This window comes from Dermochelys coriacea, chromosome 11 (assembly GCF_009764565.3).
Source record: "Dermochelys coriacea isolate rDerCor1 chromosome 11, rDerCor1.pri.v4, whole genome shotgun sequence".
Classification (NCBI taxonomy): Eukaryota; Metazoa; Chordata; order Testudines; family Dermochelyidae; genus Dermochelys; species Dermochelys coriacea.
The window spans coordinates 5,698,138-5,712,268 of record NC_050078.2 but is presented as its reverse complement, the minus strand read 5'-3'; the positions used below and the strand labels follow the sequence as shown (position 1 = coordinate 5,712,268).

Sequence of the window (14,131 nt, the reverse complement as noted above, 5' to 3'; positions counted from 1 at the left end):
ATGAGCTATTACCAGCAGGAAGGAGGGAGGGAAGGAGGAAAACCTTTTGTGGTGACAAGCAAGGTAGGCCATTTCCAGCAGTTAACAAGAACGTCTGAGGAACAGTGGGGGATGGGGTGGGGGAGAAATAATATGGGGAAATAGTTTTACTTTATGTAATGACCCATCTCCCAGGATTCACTGAAACTAGGATATCCTGAATTCAAGTCCAGTGTCTTACCCACAAACCCATTCTTCCTCTCCCACATCTTCACCATACTGCGTGTAATAGATTTTTCTCTTCTGTTCCTCACTCCATCATTCTCAACCATGTCAGGAGCGTCTTGCTCAATGTATGTTTTCCAGTTTTCAACACCAAAAATACACCTTGTTTTATTTCACAAGCCCATTGCACCCTCTTCCATCTTCACAGGGGCCTTTCTCGTTCCACTGAGCTAGATAATTCCCTTTGTGTTTCATAATAAGATCCACAGATGAAAAGCGCAACAATTAGTGCAAAGACTTCTTCATTATTACTAATATAAATTCAGGGCAGAATTACAGAAGCATTTAACCAAACTGCAGTGGGAATCTGGATGATATGTACGCATTATTTACTACATTTTTTTTACCTCTGGTTTCTTTTTCTGTTGGTCCTTGGTTTTGTGTGTGTTTGTTTTAATATATAGCTCTTTAACCCCTTAATGTGGTTGGGTTGGATCTTATATTATTTTTGCATCCTAATGGCTAGGAATGAAATGTGCCACCTCTGCTGATATTGTTATTAATCCTGTAGTCACAGAATAATAGATGACAGAGATGGAAAAGACCTCTGAAGCTATGTAATCTGTCCCCATCCCTCCCCAGGCACTCTAGCATTCTTCCCTATGGCATATCTCTAGCACTTTGCCTAGCCAAGTTTTAAATGTCTCAAGTAATGAGGTTTTTCATGGGGCTACTAATCATCTTGCCTCTGATTATTGCTCTGGCTGATGGAGTTCGCGTCTCTCTCCCTCTCCTGATTCATTTCTCTCTCTCTTTACTGCCTATAGGCCCAACCCACCCCTAGCCCTCTGTCTTGTACCAAGCTTGAGTAGCCAGGCTTGGTGCAGGAGTTTTCTACAGGAGTCGAGGAGTCCTGATCTCCTGGCCATTCCTTTGATTCTGGTCCACAGGGATTCACACCCAACAGAGTGGCTTTCTCTCCTCCCATTGCCCAGCCTTGCAGCTTGAGTGGGGACCCGCACAGTCGCTTACGTACACATGCAGTAAATCCGCACTCATTCCTCCTTTACAGCTGCAGAAAGATCCCCACTGTCTTTCCTCTGGTTTTCTGGTTCTTGTTCCACTATTTCCTGCCCCCCCCACTCCAATTCTCTATTATTCTTTGTAGCACCCTCTCAATGTGGCTATTTTCTACCTTTTGTTCCTGTTACTCCCTTTGCATTTTCATTCTGATTTCCCTTCCTTTTTAGGTTCCTTTTCTCACTTTGATTTTTTCTCCTCTTTGTACTTACATTGCTCATCAGCCTTCGCCACGACAGGCAGGACAATTCCTCTTCGACAGGGAAGGAAGGATGGGCTGTGGTTCAGAAACCAGATTGTGGGGTGGGGGCGCTCCATGAGACCTACATTCATTTCCTGGCTCTGCCCACACTTCCTGGGCGAGTCAATTACTCTGGGCGTCAGCTCCCCACTTCTCCGATGGGGGATGATAAGAGTGCTTTACCTCCAGAGCTGGGGGGAGGGGAAATCCCTTATCATTTGCAAAGGTGATAGGATTAGTAGACAGAAAAACTGGTTGGGAAATTGGGGTGTAAAAACCCACAAGAGTGATCTGGGCAGTTATCAGTTCTGAATCTCTCTTCCATCCCTATCAAATAACGAGCAAAGCTTCAGAGAAGAAAAAAACCCTGTGAGAATCTTGTGGGTCCAGTGCAGGATGATGAAGAACAAAACTCGACAGACAAATTTGGTGGTGTAAGGACTGTGGTATCTGAGTCTCATTTACCCTAAGGCAGTGGTCCCAAAATTTTTACCTCATGCCCCCCACCCCTGTTTTCACACACCCCTTCCCGCCCCACCCCAGAGCCAGGGCTGGGAGTGGGGCCGTAGCTCTGGGAGAGGGGCATGCAGGCGGGGGTAAGGGAGCCAAGGCTGAGGCCACAGTTGGGGGTGGGGCCAGGAGCAGAGCCTAAGTTAGGGGTCTCGGATGGCAGCCAGGGGTCAGCCCTCGGGGCTCTGAGGTGGGGCTGGAGCCAGGGCCAGGGCCAGGGCCAGGAGCGGAGCTGGGTGGTGCTCCCTCCCTGCCTCTCCGTGGGGCCTGGCCTGGGCCCCTGCTGTGCCCTACTGAACATTCCTCCGTGCCCCACTAGAGGGGCATGCCCCATAGTTTGGGGACCTCTGCCCTAAGGTTTTTTTGCACCACTCTGGCTGCATAAAGGAGCCGTACCGTGGGCATAAATTACTTTACACTGTCAGAGTAGGGCTTAGTGAAACCGAGGCCATGTCTACCTGACAAAATTAAGTCGACTTAACGTAGGTCGGCACACAGCGGCCGTGGTAATTACATCATTTGCGCGTGCCTACACTTTGATCCCTGTATCGGCAGTGAAGTTTCTCACCAGGAGCGCTCATATCGATTGTACTGTCAGCTGGGGGGCATTGTGGGAAGGCTCCTGAAAGCCAGTAACAGTCGACATAAGCAAAGCAGTGTGTACTCTGACTCTGCGTCGACCTAACAACATCGACCTTGGCTCTATGCTGCTCATGGGGGTGGAGTTATTAAGTCGACGTCATGGGGCAGTTATGTCGGCAGGAGCAAAATTTAAATTTAGACCTTCAGTAGTTAGGTCAAGATAAGCTGCCTTGCGCCGACCTAGCTCTGCTGTGTTGGCCAGGCCTGAGAATCAAGCTCTTCGATTTTGGTAAAACGTGCTATAATATATCTCAAACCCATTATGTGAAAAAGGAATGGTTGGGCTCAGTTTGCAAACTGGCTGGTGGGCTTTGAGCACAGGGAAGTGGGCAGAGTGTTATATTTAATATCTTCATTAATGATCTAGAAGAGGGAGTCAGCAGCAGCAAACAGAGGATGTTTACTGATTTTTTTTTCCTCTTTGCCGAGCCCTTAAACGACCATGTGCATATGTCACTCAGCATTCCCAGGAATTGATACGCAACGTACAGCCTCAGACAGGGGGTGAAGCTAGCTCCCTTGTCCCTCTCAAGAGAGAAGCCAGATCCTTCACTGGTGTAAATCACTATAGCTCTGTTGAAGAGACCACCAGCAATTTACACCAGTGACCTGCAGGCTGCAGCAGTTCTTTAAAAGAAAAGATAATAACAACAGTACGAAATTAATCACAGGCAGAGCTGTCAGCTTTACAGTCCCCGACATGCGACCCTCCTTGGACGGTATTGCTCACGCTGGGAAGCTGGTTTCCCTGGGGGCAGGGAGTCTGACCTCTTCCAGCAGAGGCAGAAGTGAAGCCCCAGGGAAATGAAAAGAAAGGAACATTTTTATTCTGTCTGGTTGGATCCTTGTCACCGGGGACTCAGCAAAAGCTGAGCTGTCCCTGGAATACCAGACACACAATACTGACTATTCAATAGAGGGCTGGCAGTTTGCTAAAGCCAAAGTGGAAATGACCCAGTCAGAAAAAAAAATTGACAGGCTACTCCAGTCCTCTGAGGTACAATGGTCCTTTTCCTTCTGCAGGAGCCCGCTTCTCCCTCCCTACACACACACAGAGACACACCATCCTTCCTTCTTAACAAGCAGGATAGCTGAATAGTGGGAGGTTGACAATCATGGACACTGAAGTCCTCTCCTGACCAACAGAATGGGTCTAACAAGGGCAGTAGCAATGCAATCTCTCCGGGTTGTCCCACTGCTGTGCCCCAATCCTACCCCAGAAGTGGCCATCTGGAAGAGACGGAGGATAGTTCAGTCTCCAGGGCCCAATGGGACTCTTGGCAACCTCTGCTGAGGTTACCTGTTGATGTGCTATATTTTTGTGAAGGGTGGTCATGATGTGGACTCTGGTCTTTTGGAACGGGATGGGAAGCACCAAATGAATTACCTAGGCTACCACATGACCATCAAATGGTGGTAACTTTTCAGTCATATCCCTTGAACATTTTGAACCAGCACACTTTGAGGTGAAAGGATCCACATCCCATTACCACGGCCCTTGTCCTATCCTTTCTAGCTCCATCAAGTGTGTGCACATGCACACGCGCACCACCCCCACACACACACACAGTTACTTTATCACCAGTAATTTCTCTAGCTGAGTATTATTTTCGGCCGCCTTCATGATTTGCTCACTCACATTCTCACTCCTCTCCTGCTCTAGAATTTTCCAAACTAGCACGATCTTCCAGTATGCTTGGAGGGACAAGATGGAAGGCAGAGAACTTTGCCTTTACACTGCTTTTTCTGATATTTCTCTAGCACCTACTGCCATGCTGCGTGAGCAGCAGCCCTTGAAAATTTCCTATATGCAGGGCATGTTCGGCTCATGGCAGTGCAGAACAGTGTGCAGATTCTAGGGGTGAACTCCTGGCTCATTGAACTCCCATTAACGTCAGCAGGGTCAAGATTTCACCCCTACCAGGGTCCAGTCTGATAGGGCTGGGTGGGTGTCCACTGGACACCGCTCCACAGCGGGTGTGACGGCTCGCCCTTTGACAGGACTCAGATTGGGACATTGAGTCCATCAGCACCCCGTGCCCAGTCTCCCTTCCTCCTGTTCTCCCACGGTCCATTGCCCTCCGGGCTTCCCTCTTCTGTCCCTTACCTGCCAGGCTATTCAGAGCCAGGAGCAATGTCAGGGCTGTGCAGGCATCTGCAGAGGAAGCTCAGCTACCGTGGTTGCAATGAGGGGACGCACAATGCTGCCTGACGGTCTGCTGGGCCCTGGGATGCAGAGAATAGCTGTGGTACAGGGCATTCTAACCTCCCCCAAGACATGCCCTCTGCCCCTTCCTACCATGGGGCGGAGAGCCGGGTACAGCCCTTAGGCCAGTTTGCTCTGGGTGAGGACCCTTCTGAAGGGGGTATTCACAGGGAGCCCTATCTGCCCCCCTTTAAGGGCTCTCCATGCTGCATAAAGGGGACTTGATGTAACAGAGTATCAGGCCCTTAGGGCTGACAGAAGGTTGCATTGTAACAGTCCTGCCTTGATCTAGCCAGATATAGTGGGCAACTGAGCCCTGCAGAAGAGCTCTGTGTAAGTTCAAAAGCTTGTCTCTCCCCTCAACATAGAGGTTGGTCCAATAAAAAATATTGGTTCCCCCACCTGGTCTCCCATCACAGCCACGTCATCTAAGGGTTGGCGGATTTCTGATGAACATAAACAGGCATTCCAATGAGCTTAGTACCCTAACTGAGAGACACTCACCCAGCTCCAGAACTCAGACAGGGTTTGGCATTGGTCTCCAAACGGCTCTAGCCCACCGTGTCTCCCACAAAAAAAAAACAAAACCCCAACCGTTCTCCTCTGCACTCAAGCATCCTCTGAGGTTTATCAATTCCCCTTATCAAAGCACCCAGATCAAGATGATGATCCGGCTTAACTCAAGAAGGAGCTCCCGCCTGTGCTCGAAAGATGAGATCACGCCAGGCTACATAATCAGTCTGTGTAAAAGATCAATCCTCCCACACACACACACACACACACACACACCCACACCAAAGAAGCGGAAAACTAAACGTACTCCTCAAAGTGGAGGGGAGAAAAACAACCTCCTCACTCTACGGGAAGTAAAAAAAACCCAACAGTGATTAATACAGGTCCTAAATGATACAAAGAAATAAAATGAAATAGAGGGAAGCTAGATCAACCACTGACCCACTGTGTGACTTTGCCTTGTGTCACTTCGCCTCTGCTGCAACTCAGTCCCACTCCCATCCTTTGCTTTGGCTTTTTAGATATTATTTTGCTGGGCAGGGGCTGTGTTGTACATCCACCATCTTACAGAGAATGGTAATAAAAAAGAGATGCAACTCATCATCCCGTAGGGCCACGTTCTGTAGTCACAGCGTTCACGCCATGATAGGGTAGGCTGTAATATAGGTGGAGGATGTGTTTATATTGGCTTCCTTGCTAGCCTGTCAATCCAAGTGAATCCTCTTTTCTTGGAAATACATAAGGGCACGAATCATGTATCTGAAAATTATATCCTACCTTCTTTTCCATTCACACACTGCTAGATTAACGCAGGGGGTTTAGAGGCTGCAGCCTGGGCCTCGGATTTTGAAAAGTCCCCCAAACTATAGATCCGTGGTCAGTAAAAGCAACGTGTGACACTCTAGTATGTGCTGAAATGAAAATGTTTTTGTTTGGTTTAACTTGCATTTGGCTTGCTATTGGTCTCTCACGTTTAAAAACCAGAACTGAAATAAAGGGTAATTTCACAATGGAGGGTTTAGCATTGGGCCTGGGTGTTGGTAAATCAGTAAAGGAAGGAATTAAATATGCAAAGAAGACCCCCCAAAACTGTAACAGCTCCGGGCACCTATCAGGCATACTCCAGCCCTGCACCCATCCAACCTGATTGAAGTAGATACAGATCTAAAGCTGCAACTCTGAGCACAACTGGGTTATATGGGCCTTAACCTATGGGCTGTGTGGGCATGGCTCCTCCCAGTGCCATCCGTCTCTGCTGGATCTTGTGCAGCTCAGTTTAATTATAGGAGAGATTTGTTTCTGAGAAGTAGAGAAAAGCCAAACAATCAGCCCCTCTGGAGCTGCCGGAGAAGTTGGATACCCAGCTTTGCTGCCGTCCAGAACGCTCACTCAGGACTGTGCCATGAGGTTAACAGGGCTGCCCTTGTCCACGGTGATTTGAAACAGAGACATTTCAGGCTTGGGAAATGCCTCTAATGCTGGGATTCAGACCAGGCATTCAGAAGAAATGTTTTTTCTCTCTGTTTAGTCTGGGAAACTTGACCTTTGGGGTCTGGGATTTTGTTGAGCAAACATTGCTAAATCTACATCCTTTTTCCTGGCGGCCTTCCTCTCCTTGTTTGGCAAAAGAGGCCTGAGAAAGGAAAATGACCATCATTCTCCAGCTTCATGACTTGCTGTAAACACTTCCATTCCCAACTGCACTCAACAGAAAGACAAATCAACCTGTCTGTCCGGGATGGCACGGAGCTAGAGCACATGGCAGCAGTCTGTGGCTTGAATGTACATGGCCATGACCTTCCTCTGATTTACCTCTCACCACATAATTTCATAGCTCTATCATATTTTCACTGCTGGATGCTGATTAGCTGGCTACTGGGATGCACTAAGACAGATTTTTCACAATGGGGTGCTAAAATTAAGCTCTTAAATTCACAATAAGCCCCTTAAATAAGTGGATGTTGCGCACCCAATGCTCCCATTGCTTTCAGTGTACTTGATGAATACATGGAGGTGATGGAAAATTCACCAGAGGGAGGGGCCCGGGGCATAAAGCAGCTGCAAGCTCTGCTCCATGCCAAGAGCTCACGGGGGCAGGTTGCAACATCAAAGTGGGTGGTGCTAACTAGTTAGAGGTGTGGCCAGAGAGGCAACGAATCAGAATTCCCATGAACAAGACCTGCTTTGAAAGCTTCTCTCCAACCCCCAGAGCAGAGTGCAAGGGAGAGGGGCAGTAACGCTGCTTACCTGTCCCTCAGGGCAAATGACTCCTGGGGCATAGGAAAAGCAGCTTGTGCAAGGAGGGACAGTTCACCAGCCCCAGTGGGATGAACTGTCCTCAGGCATCTGAATGGTGCTGGCTGATTTAGACTGTAAGGCCCAGATCCTCAAAAGGTATTTTGACACTCAACTGCAATTGATTTTCTATCCCTTGGTCAAACTACCCTTTCAGGATCTGGGTTCAAGTCCCTTGGATCAAAGCTGAGGTTCTTTATAGGTTTGTACAGCGCTGAGCACTGAACAGCATTGGATCAGACGAGCCCTTTAAAGTCACAGAGGGTGGTGCTTACCAGAGCGTTTGGCTTCCCATCATCCCCAAACCACGAGTGGCTAGAATAACGTGTGTTGTCAGGATAATTTGCTCTCCATCGAGGGTACCAACAGGGAGAATAATCTATCAGGTGTGCTTCAGCAGCTTGTAGGAGCTGAGCCGAGCTGGCAGCATGCTAACAGCCATTTACCTGTCTGCCAGTGGAATATGCATGCTGAGCCGGCCCCTATAGCTGACAGGCTCTCCTTGGCTGTACATAGTGAGTCCACTAGTGGTGAACATTCAGCCTTCAGCAGAAGGCCATTCAGCCTTCTGCTCCCTGTTCACCCAGCAGCTTCTGCCTTTTCCCAGCAAGGACTGTTCCGAGGCTTCCCGAAAAGCCACCCAACCTAGCCTTCCTGCGGCAGAGAGGGCCAAAAAGGCAATGTGTGATTTTTTTTCAGTCAACCCACACAGACACATACTGACACAAGTCCTGCGTGATGGCACTGGGAGGAGGGTGCAGACTTGGGAGGAGAAAGGCGTGGAATAGATGGTGCATCCTGATCTGGTGGGGTGAGTTAGTGAAGGGAGTGAACAGAATAATGGCTGGTGGTTCCTGTGGAACGGGAGAATGCAGGGACCTGTGAGGTAAAGTCCAGGGATAGAGGGGGAGACGCCCTGCTTTTTCCCAAGGGACTGTGATCACCAGAGCACTCTCAGGTCACTATCAGTAAGCCCAGTGCTCTGGGGCCACCCTGCATCTGCAGGTTTAGCTGAGCGAGCCTGAGCCCCAGTCATAATGGGGTCACCAACCACACAGCCTTTTATTCAGGTTAGGAAAGCCACATTAAACAGCCCATCACTCCCATCTCCCGTTGGCATGTGAGACTGTCACCCATTTGCCTGGAATCCAAGGGACTGAACGAATCCCATCACAGCCCTGTGATGCTGCTCTGCTTGCACACCGGGGCCACACTGCAATTCCAGGAGGCCCACTAATATATTGCAGACCGGGAATACCTGCTGGGAACCAACCATTTCACAGTGGGTGGATAATACTAGTGTAAAGACACACAGGCCAGCTAGAATCATAGAGTCTCAGGGTTGGAAGGGACCTCAGGAGGTCATCTAGTTCAACCCCTTGCTCAAAGCAGGACCAATCCCCAACTAAATCAGCTTCTAATACCATCCTTAGAGAGCGTTCTAACCCAGGTGGTACTAAGCAAGCCCACCTAGACAGCTGCTTTAAACTCTAGTGGCAAATCCTAATGCTGGCCGTGTGCCTACATGAGAAGATCTTTGTGCTACTGTGTCTTTGTGGGGAAGTCCTTGGAAACAGATATTCTGTTAAAGATCCCTTTTGATGTGCTCAGGTTTAACCACCGATGTCATCAATTATTCACGGTCCCCAAATGGATAAGGCAATACGGAATTAAGAACGTCCACTGCCTCTTCCTCCCCACACCCCCTCAGCACTATCGGCCTCTTAAACGTGGCTGGCAGGACGAGAGCCTTTTGATGTTAATTAACTGTATGATAATTGCAAAGAAAGTGCAAATGCTTTAATCTGGGAGGCGTGAAGTGGTTATATTAAAAACAGAGTATAGAACACTCCTTACATGCTTAAATGCATCCTAGAATACCAATCTCCCCATTACTAATACGTAGTCTGATATGGTGGTTTGATGTGTGGGGGGAAGATGAGCTGATAGCATACAGTCAAAGCTATAGACCAGATATCCTGGGCTGGTGTGAATCAGTGTAGCCTCTCTGAAGTCAACGGAGATAACAGCCGTTTAGCATCTGGCTCATTCTAGCCCATTACATAGCATGTTTTATTTTGCAAAGTTTCTGCTCTACTAAAACACCCTGTGGTGGTGAGAAAGTGGGCAGCATTTTTCAAAATCTCACTGTTTTTCCACCATTACTGCTGTTGGCTTACCTTGCTTCACTTCCTGAGTTTGGGGAGAGTGACACTGAGAAGGCTAGCCTCAGCTGTTATAGGCCAGTTTCACTTCTGGTTCTCAGCAACATAAGCTGCTGGGGTTTCTGTAACTTGCTGGCCACTGTGCATCATGATGTGTGTCCCTCTTGGACTCAATTCACAGAGGAAGTTACAGGGCCTGCCTCTTTAGCTCAAGCTGTAGAGACACTCATGCCTTTGATCACAAGGTGTGTTGGCCAAGACAATGGCGGGTCACTCTTTTGTTATGAATACTTTAAAGTTTTCCTTCCCTCCCTTCCAAACTGCTATGTGTATGCCACATCTGTACATAAATATATATAATCTGGATATATTCACATGCATACATTAAATCAATTTTGATCCACATTATATTCCCAAAAAACATTGGGTTTTTTTTTTTAAAACAAAAACTAGATCTGAGCTTTAGCCCCATTCCCATTCATTGTGTCTCCTTAACATGAGTGAAGCAGAGTGTCGCGTGTTGTAGGGCTGGCAGGCTCCCGTCCGGGGCTATGTTGAAGAAGTCATCCTAATGTGTTTTCATGTGCTTAAGTTAGGCATACGCCTAAGGCCCTGATTCAGCAAGGTGCTTAAGCACATGCCTAACTTTAAGCATATGAGTAGTTGCATTGAAACAGTGATTTAAGCATTCATGCTGGATCAGGGCCATAGATCATTGCAATACTAATGTGGACTCTTTGGAGCACACCTCTGTTTTTTAGAATTGTTTGTAGAATGTCCTGCAATAGTATTAGCTTGATGGTCCAGTATCCTGCAGCTGAAACTCAAGAAGTTAGCAGGTACCACACATTTGCAACTCCTTATGTTAAGTAGCAAATTTACTAGGTGCCCTGGATTGTCATTGTAGACTCTGGCACTCCTACCAGAACGAACAGCCTGCAGTAAGAAATGATTACAACATGCATAAAATTGAATCAGAGAGAAAAACATCCTTGAAATAATACTGCTTAAATTGTGCAGCCTATAGCCACACATGTTCTCGCCAAGCAGGATAGATGGCTCCGCGTTAAACAAATACCATCAATTAGAACCACTTAATCTTCCCATTAGTTTCCCTCTGAGCTGTTAAAAGGCTGAGACGGGTTTTATTGTCCCAAGTGATATGTCAGCCATACCTCCCAAGTATCATTGGTGCAACGCAAACCCTAAGATCCAAACCTGTACTAAATTATACAGGCGCATAATAGAACAGAAGGAAAAGAAGAAGAGAAAGGCGTGGGTATATTTCTCCAGAGAGTTGCAAGTGTAAAGTACATAATCATAAGCAATATACGCCGACATAAACTCCCCCATAAATCTTCTCCTATGTAGTGCTCTTTAATCACAATGAAGAGGAAGTACAGCTTCCACAGGAGATGGTCCATTCTAATTTATAATCATTCTCCCTCTGTCATGATTCTGTATACTAAGAAGCTTCTTAAGCCCTCCCCCAGTTTTGTCCTTCAGCCCAGGTTAAAATAAAAAGGGCCATATTCTCAGGCTGTTGTAAATGGCATAAGCCCAATTGACAATAGTGTGACTCAAAGAGCCATTGACTTCAATGGAGCTATGCTGATTGGCACTGGCTGAGGAGTTGGCCCCTGATTCTTATCATACAACAAAGCAAGGGAACAGAAGTGCAAAACCTCCTTCCATAGAGGTTTAAGGCCCAGCTTGACAAACCCCTGGCTGGGATGATTTAGTTGGGATTGATCCTGCTTTGAGCATGGGGGTTGGACTAGATGACCTCCTGAGGCCCCTTCCAATCCTGATAGTCTATGATTCTATGAATAAGAACACTTTTTGCCTACAAATGTTGTGTTGATTTAAATGGAAAGGAAGCACCTGTCCTGATGTAAATCCTGTTTTAACCATATTATCTTTAATTAGCACCCTTTCATGTAACCCCGTTAGCCTTCCATGAGAGAAGAGTGGCTAATCAAGATCATATTTGGAGAGGGCTTTTCTTTGAAGAACTTAAAGGGAATTTCAGGGAACTCAGCACAGAAAGCAGGCAATGTGTCCTTGAAATGACTGCATCACATAGAAAATCACATTTCACCAGAACGTGCAAGAAAGATGGCATTGGCTTTGAAAACATTAGGCGCTTGATTATCAAAGTACTTGCTTAAGTTAAGATGCCTATAGTCTCATTGAAATCAGCGGGACTTGAGCATGTGCTTAAGTGCTTTGAGGTCTAGATATGGTTAAGAAGTGAAAGGGGAGGTGTTTTAGCCAACTGAATTGGGAAGACAAGGCGAAGAGAGGAGTCATGAGTGGGTAAAGAACCTGTGAACGGCTGAATGACATCACCTAGGCCAACTCCCTCTGGCAAATAGGCTCTAAATCTATCTGAGTTGGAAGAATCTACAATATCTGTTTTGGAGGAACAGGAACTTAGGGGTCAATCAGATGCCAGAAAATGGTCCAACCATATGTGTAAGGAATATGGAGGAAGACAGGCGAGCAAAGAAATAGAGGAGAAGATTGTGAACGCAGTCGTAAGCGGATTGTGTGGTCATATCAGAAGAAATCAGGGACAAAGGTCTAAACGATGGATACATCCAGGCAGACGAACAAGTGACAAAGGTGGAGAACTGAGCCCAAATAATCCAGGGGGATAGTGGTGGGACCAGCATGGGTCAGATCTCATCCGCAGAAGTGGGTGGCGTGAAAAAGGACCACTTTATAGCCCTTGAAAAGGGAACTCGGTGTTCATTTGTTTGTGAGGCTCCTTGACAGAAGCTTAATCAGCCATGCAATTAGCCCTTCATGGCTCTCTTGAGCCAGTAGGCCAGCACTGGGTACCTGCCACAGCAGGTGCCCACAGTTAGTCCTGATTAGCAGCCCCGTGGGATTTTCAACACTGGGCACTTGAAATATGCATGGTAAAACTCCAGTTGCGGCACTAAATCAACAGGGATGCAGTAGCTGGGGTCTGAGGACACAAAAAAAGAAAACTACAACATTATATTCTCCTTTGGCAAATGGCCACCCCGCATTGCTCCATTTACTGTGCACACGCTAATCAGTATTGCAAGCACAAATAAACACACTATGCCCTCTTGGGCAAAGAGGAACCAAAGCAGCTCTATTTATCAGGGAATCAAGCTCCATTGCGAGGCACTAGAGACCTATTATACTTGTGCCCTCTGCTCTCAGTGCTATAGGAGCCTTATTTACTTAAGTATGGGCAGCAACAGTAGAGACTTGTTAACCACCACTGGAAATTCAGGGGGTGTCTCCAGGCTGTGGGCTGGAATACTGGAATGTGTGCATTTGCTGGCCAAAGTCTTCCACCTCTGCGACGGTAACCGGAGGTTGTCTTTGTGACACCAAGGATCTCAGAGCAATTTCCAAACATTGCAAAAAGGGGAGTCTGTTGGCCTGGCAACACCATTACAACCATCTCCAGTCTGGAACACGCAGCTGTGCGGGGGGCCCGATCCGGCAAACTTTTTACTCATGAAAGTGGTCCCTTTAAAGTCAAGGGGAGCAAGCCAGGGACTACTGGGAACAGATCCTGAGGACTTGATCCAAAACCTGTGGAAGTCAATGAAGGCCTAATATTGACCACCCCGGCTTTGGATCAGGTTCTGACATTGCACAGCAAGTTGACGTGGCATTTCAGGATGGGCAGTGAAGAGTAGAAGGATCATTAACAATGGCAGAAGGAATTTGATTTACAGTGAATTCCCTTGTGGAAAAGGGCTATCCAATGTCACAGAAAAGGATACGTTTTCAAGAGGTTTTTTTTTTTTAAAGATCATCCTATAGAGTGTAATAGAAAATGAGAGCCCTATGAAGTGTGTTATAACCCCCGTCACGCTGTCTGGAGGGGTCCCGACTGTGGGTCCCAACCTCCGGTCAGACTGTCAAAAAGCAGGGCAGACACCCCAAATGGCTGGCTTTCTATAATTAGATTTCACCAACCCAGTAACAAATGTGAGTTACTGAAGCACCAAGCTAGCCTTGCCATGGAGTCACAGACTGTCCCCCTTGGACACTCCAGTCTATCTTTTAAGGCTAACCCAGGGTCGATTCTGGGGATGTTCCTAGCCTCTAGCCCTGTGAGAGTCCAAACAGCAAGAGATGGAGAATTTTCATGTCAGCTGATGAGACAAGCTTCGTTACACCCCTAACCTAAGGCGCTAGGTGCAAGAGGACCATTAGCCCAGTCTTTGTATCCTGATGCTTCGCAAAGGCCCACTTAGTTTTGATAGTCCTCCTTGATGC

At 47.3% G+C, this 14,131-nt stretch overlaps 1 long non-coding RNA gene across 1 annotated transcript in view; it reads left to right on the top strand.

Moving 5' to 3' along the window:
* Nucleotides 1-6,759, top strand: part of LOC122458046 — a 65,146-nt gene extending 58,387 nt beyond the window's left edge. The window contains exon 6 of the long non-coding RNA XR_006277862.1: nucleotides 175-6,759. This is a non-coding gene — a long non-coding RNA (uncharacterized LOC122458046). The remainder of the gene's footprint in view (nucleotides 1-174) is intronic.
* The last annotated feature ends 7,372 nt before the right edge of the window (nucleotides 6,760-14,131 follow it).